At 37.8% G+C, this 27,586-nt stretch overlaps 1 protein-coding gene across 7 annotated transcripts in view; it reads left to right on the top strand.

The window, feature by feature from the left end:
• The window catches only part of wake (ankyrin repeat and fibronectin type III domain containing protein wide awake), a 785,047-nt gene that overhangs the window by 213,294 nt on the left and 544,167 nt on the right, over positions 1 to 27,586 (top strand). For all 7 annotated transcript variants that reach the window (XM_073958968.1, XM_073958961.1, XM_073958969.1 and 4 more), the window contains one exon: positions 7,878 to 8,007. The gene's annotated coding sequence lies outside the window, so the exon portion shown is untranslated. The remainder of the gene's footprint in view (positions 1 to 7,877; positions 8,008 to 27,586) is intronic.

The raw sequence follows: 27,586 nt of genomic DNA, 5'->3' as shown, positions 1-27,586 counted from the left end.
ATATCTATAATTTGACATTGAGGTTCCCAGTGGTGGCAAGACGTCCCCACCAAAAATGGTCACGATAGGTCCCTGTTTTGTTATAGCCCTCATATAACAGCTTTTCCCAATTTTTGGCATTTTGGGGATTTTAGTTTCAATTCGTAAACGAACTATCGGTAATTTACAGTTTGAGGTTCCTAGCGGTCATAATACCTCTCCACTGAAAATTGTCAATACAGGTCTATATTTTTGGTACGAACTACCAGGGCTCCCTCCTGCGTACGTTCCTGCTTTCAGGAATTGTGCAGGTCTGACCTCCACTGTGGGTCTTCATTGTCCTCAGATTATGAAACTTCCCCGCAATCTACCCAATACCTCAGAGTATTGCTGTTTTAGTTGCTGACAATGTGACATTCCTGAGGTTAAATTGTTATGGTATTTCTTGGAAGATTGATACGATTTTGGATTTTATGAGTCGGAGAAGGATATTGTCGCGGCGATGGATACGCCGTACTCCTTGGATTGTACGAACAGTAAATGTAGTCTTATTGTGGATCCTATTGCCAGTACAGTCTTTTATACCCTCAGCATTTATGCTAACGAGGGTATATACACTTTCATACGGGCAAAATGTGCCTCATCGAAATAATGGTTTTAGACCCCAAGAATGTTTGGACTAAATCCGTTTCAGAGAATTTGGAGTCGATTTAGCAATCCGTCCGTCTGTCTGTCTGGCTGGCTGGTGCGCACGATAACTCTCGAACTGATAAACTGATTTGGTCCAAAATTTGACTTTCGCAATATTTTGTCCAAACTTAGTTTAAGTTCGAAGATGGGTTATATCGGTCCACTCCTTTCGGTACCTCCCCCACAAAAATTCGAAAATGTTCGGAAAATTTGTGCTCACGATAACTCTAGAAGGGAGTAACCGATTTGGTCCTTACCTTGCACATCGTGAAATTTCTACCAAACTTAGATGTGCATCCAATATGGACTCAATCGGTCCATGTCTTCGGGTACCTTCCACACAAAATTTCGGAAAACTTTAGTTTAGGACCTGCTCTCGAATCGCTCTGATTTTTGTTGTAGCAACTTGTATTCACTGCCCCCCATACGACGGTATAAGTTTCATCAGGGGCAAGTCCATACTTCCTGAGAAAATAGCCTGAAGGGTACACAAAACCCCTATGACACGGTGTGTAGTGGTTGGAGCGCAAGATAACCCTCGAACGGATCTGCCGATTCGGTCGAAAATGTGGCCTTCGTGATATTTTGTGCAAACTTAGTTTTAGTTCGAAGATAAGCCATATCGGTCCACTCCTTCAGGCACCTCCCCCCGAAAAGTTCAAAACTGTTCGGAAAAATTGTGCGCACGATAACTCTTGATGGGAGTGACCGATTTGGTCCATACTTTACACATCCTAATATATCTACCAGATATAGATTAGAATCGAATATGGACTATATTTGTATACTTTTTCGTGTACCTCCCACACAAAATTTTGGATAAATTCACTTTAAGGCCTGCAACTTGCATCCGCTGCCTCAATTACGGCAGTAAAAGTTATTTCAGAAGCAAGTCCATACTTCTTAAGAAAACAGCCCGAATGTTGTAAAAAATCCCTATGGCACCATATGTAGTGGCTGGAGGGCTCGAACCGAATACTGCGTTCGTCCACACTTTGGATATTGTAATATTTCTTCGAATATTAGATGAAATTGGAAGGTGGTGCTTATAGGTCCAATCCTTCCGGTACCTCCCCCAGAAAATATTCTCTAAAATAGTACGCGGGATTTCTCATAGACGTAGCAGTAATAAAAAAGACCTATCTATCGACATCCCCTCAAATTTTTAAGCTTTAATCCTATCCATACTTTTGTCGGTGTATATGCCCAATATTTTGAGACCCCCCTAAATACATAAGTTTTTTTTTTAAAGTATTTCAATCCACACAGGCTGAGGGTATATCTCTATCGGCAAAGCCGACTGATACTTTTTTACTTGTTTCGCTTGATCTCGACTCTAGTGTCCCATATTGGAATGCTGGTCCTAAGAGATATTAATGCACATCATGGGCTACGTCATTCAATTCTAGGATAGACCAGATAGGCATAGCACTGGATAAACAAATAGATAGCTCCATATTTTGTACCGTAAACGAGGACGCACCCACCACAATTAGATGAGACTGCCACAGTTTCCTTGACATTTCCTTTGCGTCACCTGGTTTGAAAAATTATGTGACTTGGCTACCTGTAATTTCCCTTTCCTCATTTCCACCAAAAGACAACCCGACTTCATAACCTCTAAAAGGCGTATTTCTTTAAATGTGGTCAAGTCAATTGGCAAGGATTCAGAAATTTCACGAGTCAATGCTTTAGAGATTTGCCCGAGACATCATCATCGCTCACCGCCTCTCGCCAAATTTCTGCTAGTCTATTACCTGTGACAAGACTCAGTTTCCCAGCAGAGGTAACGGGATTAGCGAATGACCGCAATGAGCTTCGTCGTATGAACCTAGCGACCCCAGATGCTACAGCATATGAAATGCAGCAACGATTCCAATAATCGGTAGCAGAAAATTGTGAAAAACAGTTATCGAAACCTGGACATCGGACATCTGTCATGTATAACGTCGCACAGTTGTTCCGGAACCGATTCTTCTGGCCAAGACCTCAATTATTTGTCGCCACCCATTGTTAATTTCCATATCGGATTCGATTGTAAACATATTGATACTAAGGAAACCAACAAATGGTGGAAGGGGGGGACGTGACGTGCTCCTAAAGACGACAACTTTCCCAACTTGGAAAATATGTAATTTTTACTAAATTTTTGGTGTTTACAGGAAGATGCCCGAGAGTGTCCTTTTCAGTCCATATATACTTTAAAACTTTTTTAAATTTGTTGAAATTAAAATGGCCTCCAAACCTATAATAAATATTCCAATGTTTTAATAAAGACGATCTGTTTGGTCATCCTTTTCTAGCTTCGGCCACGGGACCGAGTACGAATATCTGCAGATTTAGACTTTAAAATGTTTTAACATTACCATGGAAATTTAACTTGGGCCCAACTTTTTCTATTATTTAGCATGGTTTGCATGCCCCTTAAATTGGTGGTTCCTGTAGCTTTGGTCGGAAGAAATCTTATTCGACGTAATACTCTTTTTTGCCCCCTTTCACTCGCATACACCCCGTCTTTCTAGGGATTTGAGTGTGACACCGGCCCACAATTATCTTCTTCCAAGTTTGTAACAATTTAGTAGATTTTAACACTTTTTTAGTATTTGTTCATATCCTATGTGATTTTCTACATGTGAGTGAGGGAAAGTGAGTTACTAATTTTTATAATCTTCATCCCTTTTATTTATACCATACTCATTGATGTTATTATATTGTCCATCTTACCTTTTTATACCCTCCACTATAGTATGGAGGGCAAATTAAGTTTGTTTTTCCGTTTGTAACGCATTGAAATAATCATTTGCGACCCTATAAATTATATATTATCTTGATCAGGGTAAAATTCTGAGTCGAACTATGCATGTCTGTCCGTCCGTCTGTGGTAATCACTCTAGCATCCACAAAAATGGAGATAGGACGCCGAAATTTTGGGAAGATTAATCTTTTGTCTGCAGGCAGGTCAAGTTCGATGATAGGCTATATCGGTCCATATTTTGGTATAGCCCCCATATAACGGTTCCTCCCGATTTTCGGTATTTTGAAGATTTTAGCTAAAATTTTTAACCGAACTAGCTGTAATAGGACATTTGAGGTTCTCAGCGGTCACGAAAGTTTTCCACCAAAAATCTCCAACATTGATACGTGTTTTGGTATAGACCCGATATAACGGTAACCCCCGATGTTCGGTATTTTGAAGATTTTAGCTTCAGTTTTTAACCGAACTAGCTGTAATTTGACGTTTGAGGTTCTCAGCGGTCACGAAAGTTCTCCACAAAAAATCTTCAACATGGGTCTATGTTTTGGTATAGCTCCCATATAACGGTTCCTCCCATCAATTTTGAACCGAACTAGCTGTAACTTGACATTTGAAGTTTTCATTGGTCACGAAACTTCTTCACTAAAAATCGTTTACACAGGTCCATGTTTTGGTATAGCCCCCATATAACGGTAACTCCTGATGTTCGGTATTTTGAGGATTTTAACAAAAATTTTTAAACGAACTAGCTGTAATTTTATGTTTGAAGTTTTCATTGGTCACGAAACTTCTTCACTAAAAGTCGTCAACATAGGTCCATGTTTTGGTGTAGCTCCCTCCCGATTTTCGGTATACTAAAAATTGTTAGCGAACTAGCTGTAATTTGTCATTTGAGGTTCTCAGTGGTCACGAAACTTCTACCATATAACGGTACCCCCCGATTTTCAGTATTTTGAGGGTCTTAGCTACGTTGTTTGAGGGAAATACCCGTAATTTGACTTTTGAGGTTCCCTGCAGTTATAAAACTTTTCCACCAAAAATTGTAAAGATAGGTCCACACTTTGATATAGCCCCGTAGGTGGAACTTCTCACCTGTCTGAACACATTGTTTAGATTAGATTAGATAATTTAGGCATTTGTGCTATCCGTGGTCGAAAAATTTGTCCACCTAAAATTCTGAAAGGAAAGTAATTATTCCATTTTAATTAAGACTATTGTATGGTGGAGGGTATAAAAAGTTTGGACCGGCCGAACATGACGCCGTTCTTACTTTGACTTATTTCATATTTCCAATCTCGATTTCGTTTTTGTCCATTATAAAATGTCGATGCACTCAAATATTCCTCTTAATATCGTTAATATTTATAATTACAATCCAATTAAATGCAATACAATTGTGGTTGAATTGTGTTTATGGCTGTGTGGTATTATAACTTGGCACTGACCTCAATACTTTACATGCAGTATAGAGATACACAAATGTTATAACACCAATGGTAACATAACCTACAAACCAAAGTTGAAAGTTGAATTAAGTTACAAATTCAATAATTTACGTAACTTTTAGAAGTCACTAAAAACAAATTACACAATATGGAAATAATAGAAATCCCATGTATACGGTGGTGGTTATGCCATAATGAAATGCCATTATTAGAGTGTTTGTTAGAAATTTAAAAGTCATAAAAAAGGACATGCCGGCACACAAAAAGTAATTAATATGTGATTTTTATGTGCACTTTAATTTCCCAGGAAATGGCTATTCAATGCAAAGTAATTAACTTTGTTGTTGTAAATCAGGAACTGTTAATGGTATTTCTATGCTCATAAATTTGTTTTGGTTGGTCAGCTTAATGGAGAGGGAAGGGTGGTGTGTATTCAATATCATTTAAAGGCAGGTCATTTTATTATGCGATAAATGTACTTCACGCCGATTCTGCTTACACACATATTTCACAGTTGGGTATGGGCATTCATACGGTCCAGACTTTTCATGTTTGGTGTATGGATATCTTCTGTTTATTTAACTAATTTAATTGAAAATCGAGTAAACAATTCAAATGTTTTCATATTTTTTCTATATTGTTAACATACTTTTGCATGTTGTTTCTTCGAAGAAATATGAATAGAATAAAACAAGAAAAAAATTTCTAAAAAACTAATTTATGTACATACATTAGGGTGGGGCGATTTGTGTGGAAGGAAAAAAACCTTAATGAGCCCTTCGCGTTTCTACCGTGAAAATCGAGCCTTCCGATTTTGACTTTAAGTTTTTTATTGACGTGAGATTTTCGATCCAACACAAAGACAAACATTGTAGCCAAGACAGTAATTGAAAACTCTCTGATACATCGCAAAAGCATTGGAACGCTCCTTCAGGCAGTTTTGGCCTTAAGAATGTGCAAACTTTTCGGAAAATGTCGATAAATGATTTTGTGCTACAAAATTTGACCCGAAAAATATTCAAGTGTTCTGATGCAAAATTATCGCGTGTTGAGATCCATGGACAACGACTATGCCTTTATTTCCTTTGGGTCACTTCGTTTTATTTTTTTATAACGGTAAGAGGTGTGAAAAACTGAGTTTCTTACATTTTCAAATTTAAACGGGGATATATTTTTTTCCACAACGGATATTTTTCCAAATTTAGTTTAACTTCAACCAGTAAGGAAAGGATCAAAGTCGGGCGGGGCCGACTATATGATACCCTACACCACTGTGAATATGTAAAATTCATATATATGGGAGCTATATACATATAAATTCAGCCACTCATTCCAAATTTCATCGAAATCAGACATTTATAGCGTGTTTGGTGCAGCAAATACGTGAAATCGGCCTCAATATATATGTATGTGGGAGCTATGTCCAAATCTGAACCGATTTTGATATAATTTGGCACTGAACCAATTTTGATATATTTCTTGGCCGAATTCGGTAAAACATTCCAAATTCCATCAAAATCGGACATATATAGCGTGTTTGGTGCAGCAAATACGAGAAATCGGCCGAAATTATATATGGGAGCTATATCTAAATGTGGACCGATTTCGTTATAATTTGGCATATGTTTTTTTTTAGACAATTCAGTCACACATTCCAAATTTGATCGAAATCGGACATATATCATGTTTGGTGCATCAAATATGTGGCATCGGCCGAAAATATATATGGGAGCTATATCCAAATTTAAACCGATTTTCACCAAAAGCAATAGCGTTCTTCCTATGGGTAAACAAATGATAGTCCCCAATTTTCAGCTGATAATAATCATAATAAATGCGACCTGTACTTTGATCACAAAAATACATGGACAGACAGACGGACGGACATGCATAAATCGACTAAGAAAGTAATGTATATGTATATCCCCAAAAAGGAACTATGGGTCTATCTCGTTTCCTTATGCGTGTTACATACAAATGCACAAAGACATAATACCCCTTACCACAGTGTGATGTAGGGTGTAAAAATGGGCCATATCGGTCCTCTCCTTAGTGTATCTCCCCCACAAAAGTTAAACATTTTTCTCTATGTACAGTTTAGGGTCTGTTCGAAGATCCGTTGGAAATGTATACCGATGATGTTCGTTGTGCTCCTGCTTACAGCAATATTATGTTACACGTGAACAAGTCCATGATTCCTGGCATATTGGTCCAAAAGTTATACAATGACCCACTGAAATGACTGGAATGAATGAAAAGATATGACTCCCAAAATAAGATCCACTTCCGTAATGGACTTTATCGATCCATTTCTTTAAGTACTTCCTCTGCAACATTTTTGAACTTTAATCCTAATCCACACTTTTATCGGCAAGTTCAAATGTCCAAAAGGGCAAAAAATTCTGAAAATACCCTAAATACATTCGATCTGTCCGTAGATGAAAGTTTCAATTCACATAGGCTGAGGATGTATTTTCTCTGTCGGCAAAGCTGACTGATACTGTTTTACTTGTTAACCTAAAAGTAGGCAAAGTTTCCGCGCAAAAATTATTTTTTGAAAAATCCCTCTGTGAATCGTGCTAAAACAGTACATTTTATCGAAATGCATTTAAAGTTAGTCTTGAAAAATGCGCTTCAATATATTTTAATTTCCTACATAATTAGCCATATTTGTGATTTAATTGTTGTTGCCTAGTATATAATATCAAAACAAATAAAGACAATTTCAAGAAAACATTTTTTTATCGAATATATATTTAAACAAAAATACATATTATAAATTTCTAGGAAAGACAAAATTAATTAAAAAATGTGATAATTTTTAAATGAAAACTAATTTATAAATGAATTTCTTCAGAAAGAATCATCGTAAAAGTGTTTTCGTTTTTTGTATCATAATCTTCAAAGAAATATTTCTAAATAAAAAATATAGGTATTTGTGCAAATAAACAAAGTCAAGTTTATTCTCAGTTGTTTATATTTTCCTCTTCATTTTTGTTTATTTGTAGTTTTTCCCCTTTTGAACGATAAACAACTGAAAAATGACATAAAAGTGAGATTATGGAGTATGAAAAATTATTTTAATGGCAATTTAATTATCCTCACCGAGAAGGAGTTATCCAGTGGTAGCTTAACAAGGTAAGTTCGAAAGTGTTTTTATAACCCCCTTTTTATTTTAATTTGTTAATAACATTTCAAGTACGTAGTAGGTACTTATTATCTCTTTGAAAGCAGGGATGTTAAGTATTATGCCTTGTCTGGTAATTAACAGGGTTCTTTAATGGGAATTGTTGTTGTTTTTAAGTGGAGTGAAATGCCATAAAATGATAATATTCAATTATATGTATATGTACTAGGTCGGGGCGATTTGAAAACCTTAATGAGCCCTTCGCGTTTCTGATTCCTGGGATTGAACTGAGCAAAAAAGTCCGCTGAACCATATATCTACCGTGAAATTCGAGCCTCCCGATTTTGACTTTAAGTTTTTCATTGACGTTTTTTGGATATTTTGGCATATAACAGCCAAACCATTGAGATTTTCGATCCAACACAAATACAAAAATTGTAGCCAAGACAGTAATTAAGAACTCTCTAATACATCGCGAAAGCACTTTTGGCCTTGAGAAGGTGCAAACTTTTCGAAAAATGTCGATAAATGACATTGTTCTAAAAACTTGACCAGAAAAATATTCAAGTGTCCTGATGCAAAATTATATCGTGTTGGGATCCATTGACAACGACAATGCCTTTAGTTCGTTGGGGTCACTTCGTTTTATTTTTTTATAACACTAAAAGTAGTGAAAATCTGGGTTTCTTACATTTTCAAATTTAAACGGACATATCTCCTTTTTTCCCAACGGATTTCTAGTGAGCCTTCTTCCTTTTAAAGGGGTGAATAATATCTTTCGAACAAGTTATTATTTGTTTAAATGGGTTAACAAATGGCTAAGTTATAGTGGTTTAAGTGTGAAACCCCCTCAAAAAACTATAACTGAATTTCTCATAATTTTCAAAAATATAATGCGTTTTTGTTTTGTTCAATAATTATTTTCAAAATTATGAGAAATTCAGTTATAGTTTTTTGAGGGGGGTTTCAGACTTAAACCACTATAACTTAGCCATTTGTTAACCGATTTAAACAAATAATTAGTTCTAAAGATATTATTCACCCCTTTAAAAGGAAGAAGGCTCACTAGAAATCCGTTGTGAAAAAAAAGATATGTCCGTTTAAATTTGAAAATGTAAGAAACCCAGATTTTCACTACTTTTAGTGTTATAAAAAAATAGAACGGAGTTACCCAATCGAAATAAAGGCATTTTCGTTGTCCATGGATCCCAACACGATAGAATTTTGCATCAGAACGCTTGAAATTTTTTCTGCTCAAATTTTGTAGCACAATGTCATTTATCGACATTTTCCGAAAAGTTTGCACATTCTTAAGGCCAAAACTGCCTGATAAAGCGTTCCAATGCTTTTGCGATGTAGTAGACAGTTTTCAATTACTGTCTTGGCTACAATTTTTGTCTTTGTGTTGAATCGAAAATCTCAATGGTTTGGCTGTTATATGCCAAAATATCCAAAAAACGTCAATAAAAAACTTAAAGTCGAAATCGGGAGGCTCGATTTTCACGGTAGATATATGGTCCAGTGGACTTTTTTGCTCAGTTCTATCCCAGGAATCAGAAACGCGAAGGGCTCATTAAGGTTTTTTTCCATCCACACAAATCGTCCCACCCTAATATGTACATTGGTATATTTGTTTATATAATTACTTTTAACTTACTTCAATATTAATTCATAAAAATCCTATTTTTCATTATTCTAAGCCTTGAAAGCATAAAATTTACACTGTAAGACACAATTGTTAACATCTGTTAACGTTTAAAGACAACATAAAAGTAGAATATTGGAAATATATGCAGGATTCTAATAAAACAGATATTTAACAATTTTGGTAATTAGTTTTAATATTGAATTCTTAACTTTTATTAGCGAAAATATTATTTGCCGCCTTAATACTGAAGTTTAAAACGCGTTTTTATAGGCAATAAATTCTTGAAATTGCAATATAATTTCCAACTTTTTCTGTATTGTTGTTGTAACAGTGTTTATATTATATGCATATCCGTTCTTCTGGCTCTGTTTCAATCTCCGGTTCCTATCCACCATATGGCGATTTTTATGGCTCTCACGGTAACACCCGATCAGGTACTGCAAAATGTGATTGTGTCGCTGTACTGGAAGAATCTTTGGCTCCTCGTGTAGATGGTCCACTGGAGTCATGAGGAGGCACCCTGTTGCTGTACTCAGGGCGGCATTCTGACAAGCTTGAATATCTCCCAATAGCATGTCACTTAGATTTGTGGACCAAACTTTACGCCAAATGCTGACGGCTAGGGACTTGAGGACGTTGTTCCTACATTTCAGGTCTTAGATAGCTGGGGCATGCGCGGACCATGAGAACGTGCGGTAGAATGTGACCTCTAGAATTATGTGGTAGTTTGTGCTCGGAATTCTGCTACCATCGACCACGACATTCAACTCTCTTCTCATCTGCGCCGTCCATGTTGTGAACAGAGTGGCCGTAGATTTAGTGGCAGATATCTGCATATTCCTCGCGTGGAAAAAGTTAGTAAGATCGATCGAATAGGAGTTCAGTCTTTCACAAATATCATACGTTACGATCTCGATGTAGTCTTCAGGGGGCGGAATACAGGAGAGTTAGAGGTGAAACAGTTCCGGGGAACTCCCTGTTTCACTGTACGGGGTTTGGACTTCATGTTCCTGAATTCAACGTACGACTGGCATTCACACATATAGTTGATTATCCAACGATTCAGACATGGCCAAAAGATTGTCTGCTCAAAGGCCTCAAACAGCGTGGAGAGCTTGACAGCATCAAAGGCTTTTGATAAGTCAAGCGCCACGATCACTGTTCTGTCCCACTTATTTTCCTGGTTGAGTCCTCTACAAATATGTGTAAAGATGGCATGCAACGCTGTTGACGTGCTGTACTGCTTACGGAATCCATGCTGATGATCTACAACTGGATATCTATTTCTGTCACTGGGGAGGACTAAGGCCTCAAGAGTCTTTGCTCGAAATCGACCTGTACGATTCACCTTTGCTGGCATCTTTGCCTGGCTTCAGTAGCAAGACCATCGTGTCTATTTTCCAGACTTCGGGAACAGTGAGGATGGCTAGCGACAGGTTGAGAACTTTATTGAGATATTCCACTCCCGGCTCATCCAGCTTTTTCAGCTTTGCATTGGAGATTCCATCAGGTTCCAAACGATTTGGATGATTTAGCGTCCCTGATGGCATTCGCAACATCATCCATTGTAATCTGTGGTGGTTCATCCTCGGCAGGAGCAGATCTGATGCGACGTAATAGTCTTCACCCTATCAATCACGGGGTGATCGACAAACTGTTGATTAAAATAAGCCACCCACCTCTTGGGGTCAGTTAACGTAACGTCGCCAAATGTGACTGAAGGCCTATCTTCCTTCTTTAGAAGGTTCGAGATGGACTTAACCGTTGCCCACAATGTTGCAACTCTTCAGATGATTTCACCACTTGTTCTTTTAATGCTCGCCAAACAACGCATCAACTTGCAGTGTCAGCTCCCTGACTCTGGGGTCACTGGGATTGGCTCGACGAAGCTCATCGCTAATCCCGCAGCCTCTGCTGGGAAGTTCGGTCCCACTTCGGGTATTCGACCAGCAGGTATATGGTGAGCGACTGCAGCAGTGATGATGTCTCGGAACGTCCTTTTCGAACATCAAAAGGATTGGACATATCTCTGAAACGGTGATTAGTGAACTCTCAGAAATTCTGTCAATCAGCTTTCCCATGATTGGCGAAAGTGCTGCGTTCAGAGGTGATGAAATCGGGCGGTCGGGCCAGGTAACACGATGATTAAGTCTGGCGAATTATGACACTATATAGGTGAGCTATCAATCTGCTCAGTCGGCGCTGTACCCCTTTGGTCGTTTCCAAGGACCGAATGCCACATCTCATAATGCGCATTAATATCCCCCAAGACCAGACGATTATGACCTACCAAAAGCGGGTTAATGTTAGCCTTATAACCTGAAATATAGCTATTTATCGGCGGGATGTGTACGTTTAGCAACTCTATCTCGGCAGTTCCACACCTGACTGCTACCCCCATACATTCCATGTACGTGTCATTAGGGCCGGGCTCAAGCGAGATAGGACTGTATTCAACAGACTGGTGCAATAGGAATGCTTGGTTTCCTGACAGCCGCGACCTTGATGTTCTTCCGTCTAATGAAGTCCACTATATCCTCGATCTTACCTCGGAGTCCATTGAAATTAAATTAAAAAAATGATGCATTTTCTGCGTGTGCGGTCGCGGTAAGAGGGACTGCGGGGGAGTTTCGTAATCTGACGACGACTACTCGCTTGGGGCCGTGTTCACACAGCATGCAGCAACATAGTCCCTGCCGCAGTCCCTCACATGGACAAGTCCAGAGCAAACCCCATGCACCATCTCCTGGCATCTATTGCATCTCACCGAAGATTGGATACGGGTGAAGATGCGGATGTGACAAACCGAGCACAAATATATTGGTCCTGGGCTTTCCTCCGTCCCGGTACGGACCAAAATAATCCAGAGCAGGCTTTACAGGATATTCTACTCCCAACATAGAAAAATTATACAAATACAAGCATGTGTACACTGAGGTGGCAGCCGATGACCGGAACACATATGTTGTGTTGTTCCGGGTCAATCCGGTATCGAAGAACCCGCCACCGGTATTGACCGTTATTTGAAAGCAAAGTCATATTTCGTCACATTACGTTCTAATGTGTGGATCAGAAGAATTGACACTTGCTGATGCAAGGGGGAAAAATGTGATGGTAAATTTCGACGTCGATGAACCAGTTTTTGTACCGGCTATATAACGAAATCGGCAGAGTTAAACGTATCTAGTTACAACGATTCCTTTGGTTAGGTAACGGATGACAATGAGCAATGATAAGCCCATTAAAAAAGCGTATAAATAAGGGGCATGCTAAGCTTTCCGTGTATGCACGCGACTTTATGTGGGAAGTCGGACACCGGAAGCCACAAACACAACTGATTACAGAACCCTACTTAGTTAAAATCACACAATTGTTGAATAATGTGGATCACAAATGGACAAAATAGACCAAAAACCACTACCTAAAAATTCGTGGTTCTATTAGGAGTACGTAAAGTTAGTGAAGGCATCACGAGGAGAACCCTGAATGTGAGCGTGACAAACTGGAGATGTGAACCTCTGTGTGTCTATCTGTCTAAATAATCTTGAAATAAAACTATTCTCTTCAATGAACAAATCTAAAGAAAAATTATGTTCGAATTATTTAGAACAAAGATTGATGTTCAAAAAATTTCGCGGACTGATAATTATAGTGCACGCATACTCTTGCAATGATGATGATAAAGTAATGGTTTCAGACAGTTGGAATCATTACCCAATAGTCATTTATTGTTATTTCTTTTCGAGGTTTCAATATTTATATTTCTTTAAACATTACCGAACTTTACACTAAACAAAATCTCCCACCATAATATTCACTCAGAGCATTCTCCTATAAAAAATGAATTTTCCTTTCCTGTGCTACAAAAAAAAATGAACATATTTCATCCATTCTAAATTAGCTCTCTCAAAAATAACGGTCTTATAAAATTTCTTTTTTCTTTTTCGATAGTATACTAAAAATAACGAAACAGTTTTAACAAACTTCGTATTCCAACTTGTTTTTTAATGGAATTTTCAAAAGGGTATCTTTCGTTGCTCTTCTTTTTTGCCAACGTCATTATCAACGTTCATAGAAAACCATTAGTGACAACAACTACAACAAACTGTTCCGTAGTCTTCGTTGATTATTTTTCTTTTGCAACCTTTTTGAGTGAAAAATATGTTCCACGACATTCAATTACCGGGGAACAAGGAGGCGGTAATGAAGATATCATCTATACCTTTTGAGTAGTTGAATGACGAAAATACTGTTGTTTAAGATATTTGTGATGTAGTCTTTTTGGGATATTTTTGTTGAATCTTTCGAATATTAATGCAATAAAACGAGTGGGTCAGGTGTAAATACATACAAAGTTTCTTTTTTAATTTGCTTGTTGGAATTGTAACGGATAACTTTTTTAAAATTTCAATAGTCTCCATAAATAAGGGTACACTTAAATCAAAATTTTTAAAATTTCAATACAGATAAAAGTTAAGTTTCAATGTAATGAAAAATGTTTAAAATAATTGTTTACAGAGAGGCAAAAGGAAGCAATAATCGTGGTTTTTCGAGTGTTTTTTTGTAAGTAAAGTAAAGAAGCGTTAAGATTTTTATACTCTCTTCTGAACTTGTATAGAATAATTACATAATTTTCTTTCTTTAGCGAAAATACCAATGCCCACAATTTTTGGTGAAGAAGTTTGTTGACCACTGGGAACTCCTAATACCCAAATTTAAGACATCCTATATTGCCTGAAAAAAATATGTTAAAAAAAACAAGTAAAAAGTAGTTTCAGTCGGCTTTGCCGACAGAGATACATATACCCTTAACCTGCGAGAATGAAACTTTCATCTTTTGACAATATCGAATCTAATACCAGCTACACAGATTTTGTGGCCCTTTTTGGAAGTGTGGACTTGCCGACAACAAATATATTTGGTTTGAAGCTCAAAAGTGTTGCGGAGGAGTATTTGAAGAAATGAGCCGACATAGCCCATTTTGGAAGTGGATCTTATTTTGGAAGTCATTTTGATAGATATTGTGCCCACCAGTCATTTGAGTTGATCACCGCAAAACTTAGAGGTTTTGAACCACTATGTCAGGTTTTGAACCACTATGTCAGGAAGCATGGACTTGCCCATGAAAAACGTTAGATCGCTTAAACAGGGCCACAAAACACAAATGTTGAACTTTTGTAGGAGAGGTACCCTGAGGAGAAGACCGATATGGGTAATTTCTAAATTTACATTTGTACAACATATTGGGAGATCCCAAAGTTTGGACGGTTCATTTTTTAATTTTTTTGGGGGGAACCGGAAGTTGCGCACCGATAGTGCTCATCCTCGAACTTAAACTAAGTATGGAAAAACATTACTTACTTACTTGAGTTGAATCAGCCCTAAAACTAGCGTACAACTGGACTAGACCAAGAGGTCTTTATGTAAACCCGGAAAAACGGAAATATGTCTGTTTACTAGGAAAACAAAACTGGGACACTTTGAAGAACCAGTTTTCCTAAACAAGACCATCAATATTTCCAATAAAGTCAACTATCTGGGAGTAATTCTGGATAGGAAACTTAAATGGAAAGACCATATTCAAGAAAGAGCCAATAAAGCTCATAGATTTTGGTCAACCTGTAGAAGGGCTATAGGCGCCAAGTGGGGTCTTAATCCTAAGATGACACACTGGCTATACAAAAGCGTAGTTAGACCTATTCTAACATACGCTTCAGTAGTCTGGTGGACAGCTATGGATAAAAAGTGTAATATTAAAATACTACAGAAAGTCCAACGAATGTGCTGTCTAAGTGTAAGCGGCGCAATGAGGACAACATCAACGAGGGCATTAGAAACTATTCTATATATACACCCAATAGAAATCTAGATAAGGTATGAAGCGGCTGTCGCAGCTATTCGACTTAAAGCGATGGACGAGTGGATCAGTAAGGACCACGTAACATACCATCAAAACATTCTACAGGTAACAACGGGAGAGTCAATGGATAACATTGTATCGGACCGTATACCTGAAACATTTGTAGCTGCCTCATGCGAGACATTAATTCCAGACAGAGACTCGTGGATCGGCGGAAATCTAGCACAAATGCCGACTGGAAACTCTTGTTATACAGACGGCTCAATGCTAGGTGGGAGAACGGGACTGGGTCTCTTTATTGAAGAACCAGAGACCGAAATATCTCTTCGTTTGTCCGATCACAATTCGGTCCATCAAGCGGAGATCCGAGCGATCACAGAGTGTCTGAACTGGCTTAATGCCAACACGAGGCCAACTACTGTAAATGTCCTTACGGACAGTAAAACTGCAATCAAAGCAATAACATCCAAGACAGTAAAATCACAAACAGTCTTGGATTGTATAAATTCGATCAAAAGCTATACTCAGCATGGCACGGTGCGTATAATATGGGTACCGGGACATGCGGGGAATAGAGGTAATGAGATTGCAAATTCTCTGGCAAAAAAGGAAGGGAATTAGCAACCGTAAACTTGGCGAACGCAAAGCCACTAAATGCGTCTCGGCTAGAGTTAAAAAATTGGGCAAAAAATGCCCACTTATCCCTATGGAATAGAGAGGATTTAGGGAAAACCACAAAAATACTATGGGGAGACCCAAATGAGGAAAAAACTAAAAACCTATTACTGCTAGGTAAAGCAGAGTTGAGTAGACTTACAGGTGTTCTTACAGGTCACCTGGGTTTACAAGCTCATCTGCAAAAAATTAATTGTGCAGACAACAGCGTATGCAGGGCATGCGGAGAGGATGATGAAACATTGGAGCATTTTCTCTGTCAATGCCCCGCTTTCGCAAACATCAGATCCCAGTTTTTAGGGAACGACACAATACCAGATCTTAATCAGGTAATTGTAGACGACCTAAAACAAGTACGGGATTTTGTTAAGGGAACAGAGTTCCAAAAAACTTAGACTAGAGCGCACAACAGGCCTACCTCATGGCTTATGTGTATGTCCACCAGGATATGTGGCGAGTACTCGCCCCTCTTTTCAACCTAACCTAACCTACTTAGTTGGCCATTTCAGAACATTTGTTCCATAGACCGAACTAAGAAAAGATCTCCATTCCTCTCTGTTTTTCGCTTGACTTTTTGGAATACCGCGCCTTTTCATTTCTTCATCCACTTGTATGCTCCATCGAAGCTTAGGCCTGCCGATTCTGCGTGCACCGCCATGTGGCATGTATTCATACGCCTTTTTAGCGGTTTCATCATCGCTCATTCTCATGATATGGCCTAGCCAACGCAATCGTTGCATCTCGATACGTTTAACTATATTCATGTCTTTGTATAGCTTATATAGCTCGTGGTTCATACGACGTCGATATTCACCGTCAACGCAAATCGGCCCGTAGATCTTTCGAAGAATTTTCCTCTTAAACACACCAAGCACTGCCTTATCTGCTTGCGCAAGTACCCATGCTTCGGAGCCATACATTAGTACGGGTAGTATCAGCGTTTCGTATAGTGTTATTTTTGTTTGACGAGATGTGGCTTTGTTTTTAAATTGCTTACTTAAACCATAGTAGCATCTGTTGGCCAATACAATTCTTCTTCTTCTTTCACAACTGATGTTGTTTGTTGTGTTTATGGCAGTGCCGAGGTACAAGAAGTCTTTAACTACCTCAAAATTGTAGGTACCAACTTCCACAGTTGGTCCGAGCTCTATGGACGCTTTGCGCGTCGACACCATCAATTTGGTCTTTTCGCCATTTACCGCCAGACCCACTTTCGCAGATTCTGTTTCGACCTTCCTAAAGGTATCAGTTACTTCCTTTACTGATCGTCCCATGATGTCTATGTAATCAGCATAAGCAAGTAACATGTGGCTATTGGTGTAAATTGTGCCATTTCTTTTGACATTTGCATCTCGTATTACCTTTTCCTTGTCTGAAACCTCTTTTGGTACAAAATTCTTCGGAGAGGTTCTTTCCAATTTTAACTGAAGACCTAGTATCAGTTAAAGTCATCTTACAAAGTCGGATGAGCTTTGCGGGGATGCCAAATTCAGACATTGCATGGAATACCTTTGATCGGAGTGGACTGTCGTATGCTGCTTTATAATCGACAAAAATGTGATATGTGTCGATCTGCATCTCTTAGGTCTTCTCTAGGATTTGCCGCAGGGTAAATATCTGGTCAATGGTGGACTTGCCAGGTCTAAAGCCACATTGGTATGGTCCAATTATTTCGTTGACTATTGGCTTTAGTCGTTCGCATAATATCCCTGAAACTATCTTATAGGCAATAGGGAGAAGACTTATGCCCCTATAGTTGGAGCATACAGTCTTATCTCCTTTCTTGTGGACGGGACATAGGATGCTCAGGTTCCAATCGTCGGGTACGCGTTCTTCCTGCCAGATGGTGCTAACTAGCTGATGCATACACTTTATCAGCGCATCGCCTCCGGTTTTAAACAGCTCGGCTGGTAAGCCACCGGCTCCTGCTGCTTTACTATTCTTCAGCCGGTTGATTGCTGTTTTTACCTCATTTTGGCCGGGCGGTATACATTCTATACCATCTTCTGAGATTGGATCTGTGGCATCATCGTCTTCGCTACTATTGGATACCAGCAGACTGGAGAAATGTTCCTTCCATATCCTGAGCACGCTATCTGTATCTGTTACCAGATTACCTTGCTGGTCTCTACAGGAGGATGTGCCTGTACCAAAGCCATCTGTTTGATGTTTCACTCTTTGGTAAAATTTTCGGACTTCATTCTGGCTCCTGTACATCTCGATTTTTTCACACTCCCGCTTTTCCATTTCTCTCTTATTCTTGCGGAAAAGACGTTTCTCTTCTATCCTTTTCTCCCGATATCTCTCTCGTGCGCTACGCGTTGCTACTGATTGTAAAGTGGCTCTATATGCCGCATTTTTCTCTTCGGTAGCAGCACGACACTCCTGGTCATACCATGAATTCCTTTGTGGAGGTCTCTGGAATCGAAGTATGGATTTTGCGGCTGTTTGCATGGAATGGGCAATATTTTGCCATTGTGTTGTTATGTTATCGGGACAAGGAGTACTCGCGTTAAGCAATTGGGCTAGTTGAGTGGAATATGCTGCGGCTATCTTTTGTGTAGGCAGCCTATCGATGTCCAACTTCCGCGTTGTGTCTGTTCGTGCTTTATTTGCAACGTTTAGACGGGTACGTACCTTTGCTGCAACAAGGTAGTGGTCGGAATCAATGTTTGCGCCTCGGAACGATCGTACATCCAACACGCTGGATGAATGTCTTCCATCTATCACAACATGATCAATTTGATTACTTGTTCTTTGATCTGGAGACAGCCAGGTGCCCTTATGAATATCGAGATGATTAAATCTGGTACTGCTAACTACCATGTTTTTTGCAGCTGCAAAGTCTATCAGCCTCATACCATTGTCAGATTTTTCACTGTGGAAACTGAATTTCCCGACTGTTGGGCCAAAGATATTCTCCTTTCCAATTTTGGCATTGAAATCGCCTAGAATCATGGGCAGGGCAACGGTCATATGTTTCTTCTAAGCGCTCGTAAAATATATCTTTGGTCTGTTCGTCCTTTTCTTTAGTGGGAGCATGAGCGCAAATAAAGCTGATGTTGAAGAATTTAGCTTTTATTCGAATTGCAGCAAGTATTTCAATCACTGGGGTGAATGTGGATACCAGATGTTATAGTCTCCGTCATGGCATCTATAATACAGTTCGTCACCTTTAGGTGTTGTTGTGACGCCTTTCCCGTTCCATCGTATTTCCTGTATGGCAGTAATATCGGCCTTGTACTTTTCAAGTACGTCTGCCAATGCGAAGACTGCACCTTCTCTATAAAGAGTGCGAACATTCCAGGTGCAGATTCGCAGGTCATGGTCCTTAAAACCCCAAAAATGTGAACTTTGACCGCGATTTCTTTAAAAAACCCATCCGGTGATTTTTTTTTGGTTTTTTTCTCATCTATGAACAATGTAGTTTCAGAATTTGTAAACACTTCGCAGGTGTAGACGCCTTTCATTTAAAGTTAGTTAAGGCGCACCGTGTCTCGTTAACATGAATGCCGAGGGTATAAAAACAGTAAGGACAGTAAGGAAAGAGTCAAAGTTGGGCGGGGCGACTATATGATACCCTACACCACTCTGAATTTGTATGTATATGGGAGCTATATCCAAATCTGAACCGTTTTCTATATAATTTGGCACATTTATTTCTACACCAAATTGCATCACACATTCCAAATTTCATCAAAATTGGACAGATAAAAGGTGTTTAGTGTATCAAATACCTCAAATCGGACGCAAAAATATATGTATGGGTGCTATATTCAAATCTGAACCGATTTCGATATAATTTGGCACATTTATTTCTAGATCGAATTCCGTCACACCTTCCAAATATCATTGATATCGGACATATAAAGCGTGTTTCGTGCAACAAATACCTAAAATCGGACGAAAATATATATGGGAGCTATATCCAAATCTGAACCGATTTCGACAAAATTTGGCACACTTATTTCTAGGCCAAATCCCGTCACACCATCCAAATTTCATTCAGATAGGACATATATAGCGGTTTTCGTGCACCAAATACCTAAAATCGGACTACAATATATATGGGAGCTATATTCAAATCTGAACCGGTTTCGATATAATTTGGCACATTTATTTCTAGACTGAATTCCCTCACACAAACCTAGTTTCAATAAAATCGGACACATGTAGCGTGTTTCGTGCATCAAATATTTAAAATCGGCTGAAATTATACATGGAGATGTATCCAAATCTGAATTAATTTTCACCAAAAGCAATAGCGTTCTTCCGATGCACGATGGGGCCGATGACATGTTTTCGAGGCAACAAATCACTGGGGTAAGCTAGACCTTCCAAATTTTGTACAGATGATTATAATGGGCTTAGAAACTAATATGCCAAATTTGGTTCATATCGGTTCATATATACATATAGCTCCCGTATATATGTTCGCCCGATTTCAAGCAATTGATGGACCAAACACGCAAATTCTGCCCAATTTTTATGCGATTTGGAAAAAACCACGGAATTAGGACTACAAATAAGTTTGCCAAGTTATATTGAAATCGGTTCAGATTTTGATATTGCTCCCAAATATATTTTCGCCCGATTTTAGGTATTTGGTGCACCAATCCCGCTATGTATGTCCAATCTTGATGAAATTTGAAATGTGCGACGGATTTTGGTCTAGAAACATTTTTGACAAATCATATTGAAATCGGTTCAGAATTGGATATAGCTCCCATATATATGTTCGCCCGATTTAAATGACCAAGCATGCAAATTCCATCAAATTACAATAAAATTTGGAAAATGTTACGGAATTCGGATACAAATAAGTTTTTCAAGTAATATTGAAATCGCTTCAGATATAGATATAGCTCCCCTATATACATATGTTAAAATTTCATGATTTTGTCTGTGGTTTGTTATAAGTTAATAAAATGAGGTTCCATGAGGTAAAAATCGGCTAAGATTCCGCCACAAAAGCCAAAGTTTGTCCGCGATATTTTGAAATTATATATTAATATATATATATATTATTATATACGTCCATTAAATTTTTCCGAAATCCAATTGATAACATTAGTGAGTTTCCGATTATTCTCCAACCAAAACATAAAAATGTCCATATTTTTAAGTTTATGACATCTGAAATCAGATTGTTATGAAAAGGCGCAGATGGGCGCAGCTAATTTTTTCACAAAATGATAGTACACATTAATACCTTTCACCACATATATATAATATCCTAGATCTACTTAGATCTCAAAAGTTATACTCCAGAGAACATATTGATAACAAAGCAAAATACTCCAAAAAAGACATCACATCTTACCTCAAAAATACATTTACCACACATAACATTTTTATTATTTGTTAAAACCATCTTATTTTACATACCAATTAAAGAGCTTTCCATGTTTAAAAAATATAAAAACGTTGAAATGTTCCTTTTGGCGCATAAAATGCTTTCACTACTTATTTATGATGAATGTCAGAAAATTATGCATAAGAAAATATGTCACCATTGCCAGATCAGTATGTCGCTATGTGATGTTACCAGATTGATTTATTTTTTTATTTTTAGTGATTCAGAGTGTTGGCAATCGAAATCCGTTATTATTTTTTTCAAATTGTTAACTTCAAAAATTGACTTTTTGCCTCGAAAACCTGCTATTGGCCCCATCGTGCGATGGCTAAAAAATTATATTCTCCAATTTTCCGCTGAATCGGATAATAAATGCGACCTGTACGTTGCGAGCGGACGGACGGACATGTATAAATCGACTCAGAAAGTGATTCTATGTATGTATATTAGGCCGGGGCGATTTGAAAACCTTAATGGGCCCTTCGCGTTTCTGAATCCTGGGATTGTACTGAGCAAAAAAGTCCACTGGACCATATGTCTACCGCAAAAATCGAGCCTCCCGATTTTGACTTTAAGTTTTTTATTGGCGTTTTTTCGATATTTTGGCATATAACAGCCAAACCATTGAGATTTGCGACCCAACACAAACAAACAAAATTGTAGCCAACACAATAATTAAGAACTCTTTAGTACATCGCGAAAGCTTTGGAATGCTCCTTTTGGCAGTTTTGGCCTTGATAAAGTGCACATTTGTCGGCAAATATCGATAAATGGCATTGTGCTACAAAAGTTGACCAGAAAAATATTCAAGCGTTTTGTTACAAAATTCTATCGTGTGGGGGTCCATGGACAACGAAAATACCTTTGGTTCGGTTGGGCACTTCGTTTTATTATTTTATTTTTTATTTTTGTACATGTTACATACAAAATGCACAAAGACATAATACCCCTTACCACAGGGTTGTAATATTTTGCGCAAAATTAAAACAAGTTCTAAGATGGGAACGAGGTCTATTAGCCTCTGACTACCCTTTTATACGTTGTTGTAACACTTTTTCCACATTGTTGCACTTCCTGCAATGGGTTTTATGTACCTTGGCTTTTCCAACCACATACATATGTATCCCGGAGAGGTACATATTTGTTCGTAGATCATGGCACTCAAAACGTTTTGAGAGACCGAAACAAAGATTGACCAATAAAAATCCCTTGTTTGGTATTTGCCATCTCCTATCACACCCAAGAAACTTTGTGTTTATTTTAGGCTTTTTCTTGCAGCGAATAAAATAACAAAGACATCACAACGTATTTTAAACGTCAAAATGTTCACTTAAGTTATGGCAACAGTAGTCAAGAGCCAAAATATAAATAGCAACACCCTTCTGTTTGCTTAAAGACATTATTTTCGAAATATTGTACTTCATTGTTGTTTTTACATAACGGCATTACAATACCCCAAAAAATGACACAGAATACAGTTTATTGTTAAATACTCTTCATAATTGACATTAAGAAGGTAAACAAAAGGCATTTTATGTTGTTTACTGGCTGCTGGTATGTCAGCAGCTTAAGTTAAGTCATTCAAAACTGTCACAATTGCTTTTGGTAAGTCTATTAAGTAGAATGTTCTATTTAGTGTTATGGGGCCATTTGGCAATGACAGGTGTTTCATAACGAACCTACGAACGAACGAATAAAATTATTATAGTACAGCACACATGTGGCAAATACTTTGTTTTTTGTTGTTATACTTTTGTTGAACAAAAATGAAAATTTAAATAGGATTTGAAAAGATTTTTTTTTATGCATGTGAATGCTTTGTAAATTTAAATGGAACGATGTAGAGGACGAAGTTAAATTGGTAGGGAGGGTAAATGAATTAGGAATGGCTAGACGCCTAAGTGAAGCATATTTTGTTGCCATATTTGACGAAATTTTAATATTTGTTATTGTCTACAACATTTTCTGAAATTTGCTCGTTTGACAGAGTACATTTCGTGGTTTGATTTAAAGTAAAACAAGTAAGAAAGTATCAGTCAGCTGAGCCGACAGAGATATACCCTCAGCCACGTACCCGAAGAAAAAAGTTAACACAATACTTCTGTAGGTTTTTTAGCTGTTGGGAAAATTTTCCAGGATGGAAAGGCCCGCAAAAAACTACATGTTGCAATAAAATTCAGAATGATCCAAGACGAGTGCATTTTTTCCAAACTTTGGGTAGGGTGTACCCATAGGAGTGATCCGATGTAGTACATATTCGAACCTAATACAAATCTGTAGGAAATATTTTTTTCGTTATTAGTCTATTGATATTTTCCTTACAGACTGTATAATTAAATATGTTTTACTTAATTTTCTGAATTTAAATATATTACAATTTTACTTTTCAATTTACAAAGTTAGAGCTAAATCGATTTCTCTCTTAAAGGGTTATTTTACACAATATCCAGTTTAGGTTGTGCCGGTAGGATTTTCATTATCTCAGGAAGTATGGACTTTCCCACGAAAAAAAATTACAACGTCGTAACAGGGGCCGCAAGTGCAACCTGCTGCGTCACAAATTAATAAGATTAGAGAGGAGTTGTTAAACTATACTTTTTCCAAATTTTGTGTTGGAGGTACTCAAATGAGTGGACCGATATAGTCCATATTAGAACTCGATCTATGCCTGAAAGTAATATTACCAATAGCAAAGTTTGGCTCAATTCGGTTATTCCCTCCTAGAGTTATCATACCCACAATCTTGGCGAAAAATTTTGGACCTTTGTGGGGGAGGTACCGGAAGGAGTGGACCGATATTTTCTATCTTCGAATTTAAACTAAGTTTGGACAAAATGTTGAAAGACCCAAAATTTTAACCAAATATGTTGATCCGTTCGAGAGTTATCGTGCACTCCAACTACAACACACTGTATTATATGGGTTGTTTGCAGTTTTCGTGCTGATTTCTGAGAATATATGGACTTGCTCCTGAAAAAAATTATATCGTCGTAATGGGGGTAGTGAATACAAGTGGCTGCAACAAAAATCAAAGCGATTCAAGAGCAGGCCTTAAACTGCACTTAAGCCAAATTTTGTGTGGGAGGTACCCGAAAGAGTGAACCAATATGGTCCATATTGGAACCTCATCTATTTCTGGTAGAAATGTCACGATGTGCAAAGTATGGACTAATTCGGTTACTCCCTTCAAGAGTTATCGTGCGGACAATTTTTCCGAACATTTTTGAACTTTTGTGGGGGAGGTACCTGAAGGAGTGGACCGATATGGCCCATCTTCGAACTTAAATCAAATCTGGACAAAATATTTCGATACACAAAATTTGAACCGAATCGATTGATCCGTTCGAGAGTTATCGTGCGCACCAGCCAGCCAGACAGACAGACAGACGGACAGACAGACAGACAGACGGACAGACAGACAGACGGACGGACATTGCTAGATCGACTCAAAATTGTCTGAAACGGATATCGTACAAACATACTTGGGGTCTAAAACCATTATTTCGATGAGGCACATTTTTGGCCGTATCAAAGTGTAAATACCCTCTTTAGCCTAAAGGCTGAGGGTATAAAAATGTGGATAAAAGATATATGAAAACAGTTATAGCAACGGAATAAATCTATGTTAGGTTAGTTTGAGAAAAGAAGACATACACTTAAGTCAGAGTAGGCCTGTTGTGGGCTATAGTTTCGAGTGTGGAGGAGGTTCTATTTTGTTTATATTATTAAATTATTGCATTTTATAAATCATGTGCCATTGTCATAATCTCTTAAGGGGTTAACCCTAGTCGTACAGCCGAAACCCCCATTTTTTACTTTTTCAAAGAAGGTACCAGTCTTTTCTAGCAGATCTGTTTTCTTTAAAAAAATCAAATTTTGGTCTACTTTCTGTATTTTTTTTTGCTGAAAAATATTGCATAGTTTGGTGACAAATGGCTGTCTACAAAACACTGTTTTGTCTTGCTCGAAAACTGTTAAACCGATATTCATATATTTTTTTATATCATGAACATTTTAACATAAGTTCGTAATAATTTAGAGTAAGCAGGAATAATCTAGTAAGTAGGAACAGCGCACAGTGGTCGCTGCCATTGGCCAAAATTAAAAAAGTCCTGTTTTAATAAATTTTTATTGATTACTTCTTACTGTACTCTTTGAGAATAGCATCAAAAAAGAGAAAATTTAACAGGTTTGATTTCGAGGTGAATTCAGGTGAAAGTAAAATATTAATATCAAACTAAATGAACTCTATATTGATACTTAATTCGAATATTGAAAAACAATGTATTAACATAATTTTTTGGAGTTTTTGTTTGCTAATTTTTTGGATTCATTATTGAATACGATTGTTGACTGAAGGACTTTTGTAATGACATTTCTTCAATATAATTAAATTTCATGTAAAGTTTTAGTTATGTTCTCCTCTTTACCCCTAACGATTTTTTTAAATATCAGTAGTAGTCTAAATATTCTATTTTCAAAATATCAGCTGCATCTTTCCGCATATTTAGAACTCGCTACCAAAATACAAAGGATACCTGTCAGGGTGTTTTTGTCATTGATTCAAATGTGCAGGTGACACATTTCAGCTTTTTAAATATATAGTAGAGATATTGAGCGGTTCAGTTATATAAAGTAAAAATGTGGTTCTCAATGTAAAATTTCGATAATTCAGACATTTTGATTGATTATTACGGCTAGAACCCTAAAAATACAGATTATTGGGTGGTACCGATTTATGGGGACAACATCAAAGGGTGGACCTACATTAATAGAAAATTTTCTGGAGGAAAGATTAAGTAGTATTTCATCCATTTCGAATTAATAATTTATATAAAACCTTCAAAATTCCGAAAATCGGGCGGTACCATTATATGGGGACCCTATCAAAACGTGGGCCCAATTCAAGCATTTTTTGCAAGAAGGTTTTCTAACACTAGGGAGTACCAATAGCCAAATTTTAGGTAATTTCATTGATGTGACAGATGTGGCCAAGACCCCCAAAATACCAGAAATCAGGGGTACCGTTCTGTGGGGGTTATACCTAAAGTTGGACCTATGTTGATTGTTTTTTATTTGTATTGCTAAACAAACTTTTACTGAAATTTTCGTATTGGTATCTGCACAGGAAGTATTTTTGGACGGCCTTCCAAACTGGAACAATTAGTTTCCTTTCGTTTATGAAGTAGACTAAATACCAAATTTCAGCAAGTTCGAAAAACAATGTGGCTAACCTTCAGAATACCGAAATTCGGGAAGTACGGTTCCGTGGGGGCTATGTCAAAACGTCGATCTACACCTACAAGACTAAATATCAAATTTTCGATAATTCGGTAAAACCTTCAAAATACCGAAAATCAAGAGGTACGCTTCTATAGAGGATATAGGAACCCGCGGACCTGTACTAATAATTCTCTTCTGGAATATTTTCCATGGGGTTAGGAAGACTAAATAACAAATTTCAGTCTTGCGGTGGGATATTGACGTCACAACCTTCAGAATTACGAAAACCGGGAGGTACCGTTCTATGAGGGCTATATCGAAACGTGGACCTACCTATACCAACGAATTTTAGTCAGAAAGGCTTTTAACTGCAACAAAGACTAAATACCATTTCGTTGGGTTGCTGTGGCTACAACCTACAAACTACCAAAAATCGGGAGATACCGTTCTATGGGGGCTGTGATAATGAGGTTAGAACCTCCAAAATACCGAGAATCCAGTGGTACCGTTCTATGACGGCTATATAGAAACGAGGAACTATACCAACGAATTTTAGTCAGAAAGGCTTTTAACTGCAACAAAGACTAAATACCAAATTTCAGCCATTTCGTTGGGTTGATGTGGCTACAACCTACAAACTACCAAAAATCGGGAGATACCGTTCTATGGGGGCTGTGATAATGAGGTTAGAACCTCCAAAATACCGAGAATCCAGTGGTACCGTTCTATGGCGGCTATATAGAAACGAGGAACTATACCAACGAATTTTAGTCAGAAAGGCTTTTACCTGCAACACCTAATTTCAGCCATTTCGTTGGGTTGCTGTGG

Source organism: Musca autumnalis, unplaced genomic scaffold (assembly GCF_047663935.1).
Source record: "Musca autumnalis isolate F117 unplaced genomic scaffold, ASM4766393v1 scaffold_1, whole genome shotgun sequence".
Lineage (NCBI taxonomy): Eukaryota > Metazoa > Arthropoda > Insecta > Diptera > Muscidae > Musca > Musca autumnalis.
Note: the sequence above shows the minus strand (reverse complement) of the source record. Positions and strands in the feature narration are given on the sequence as shown.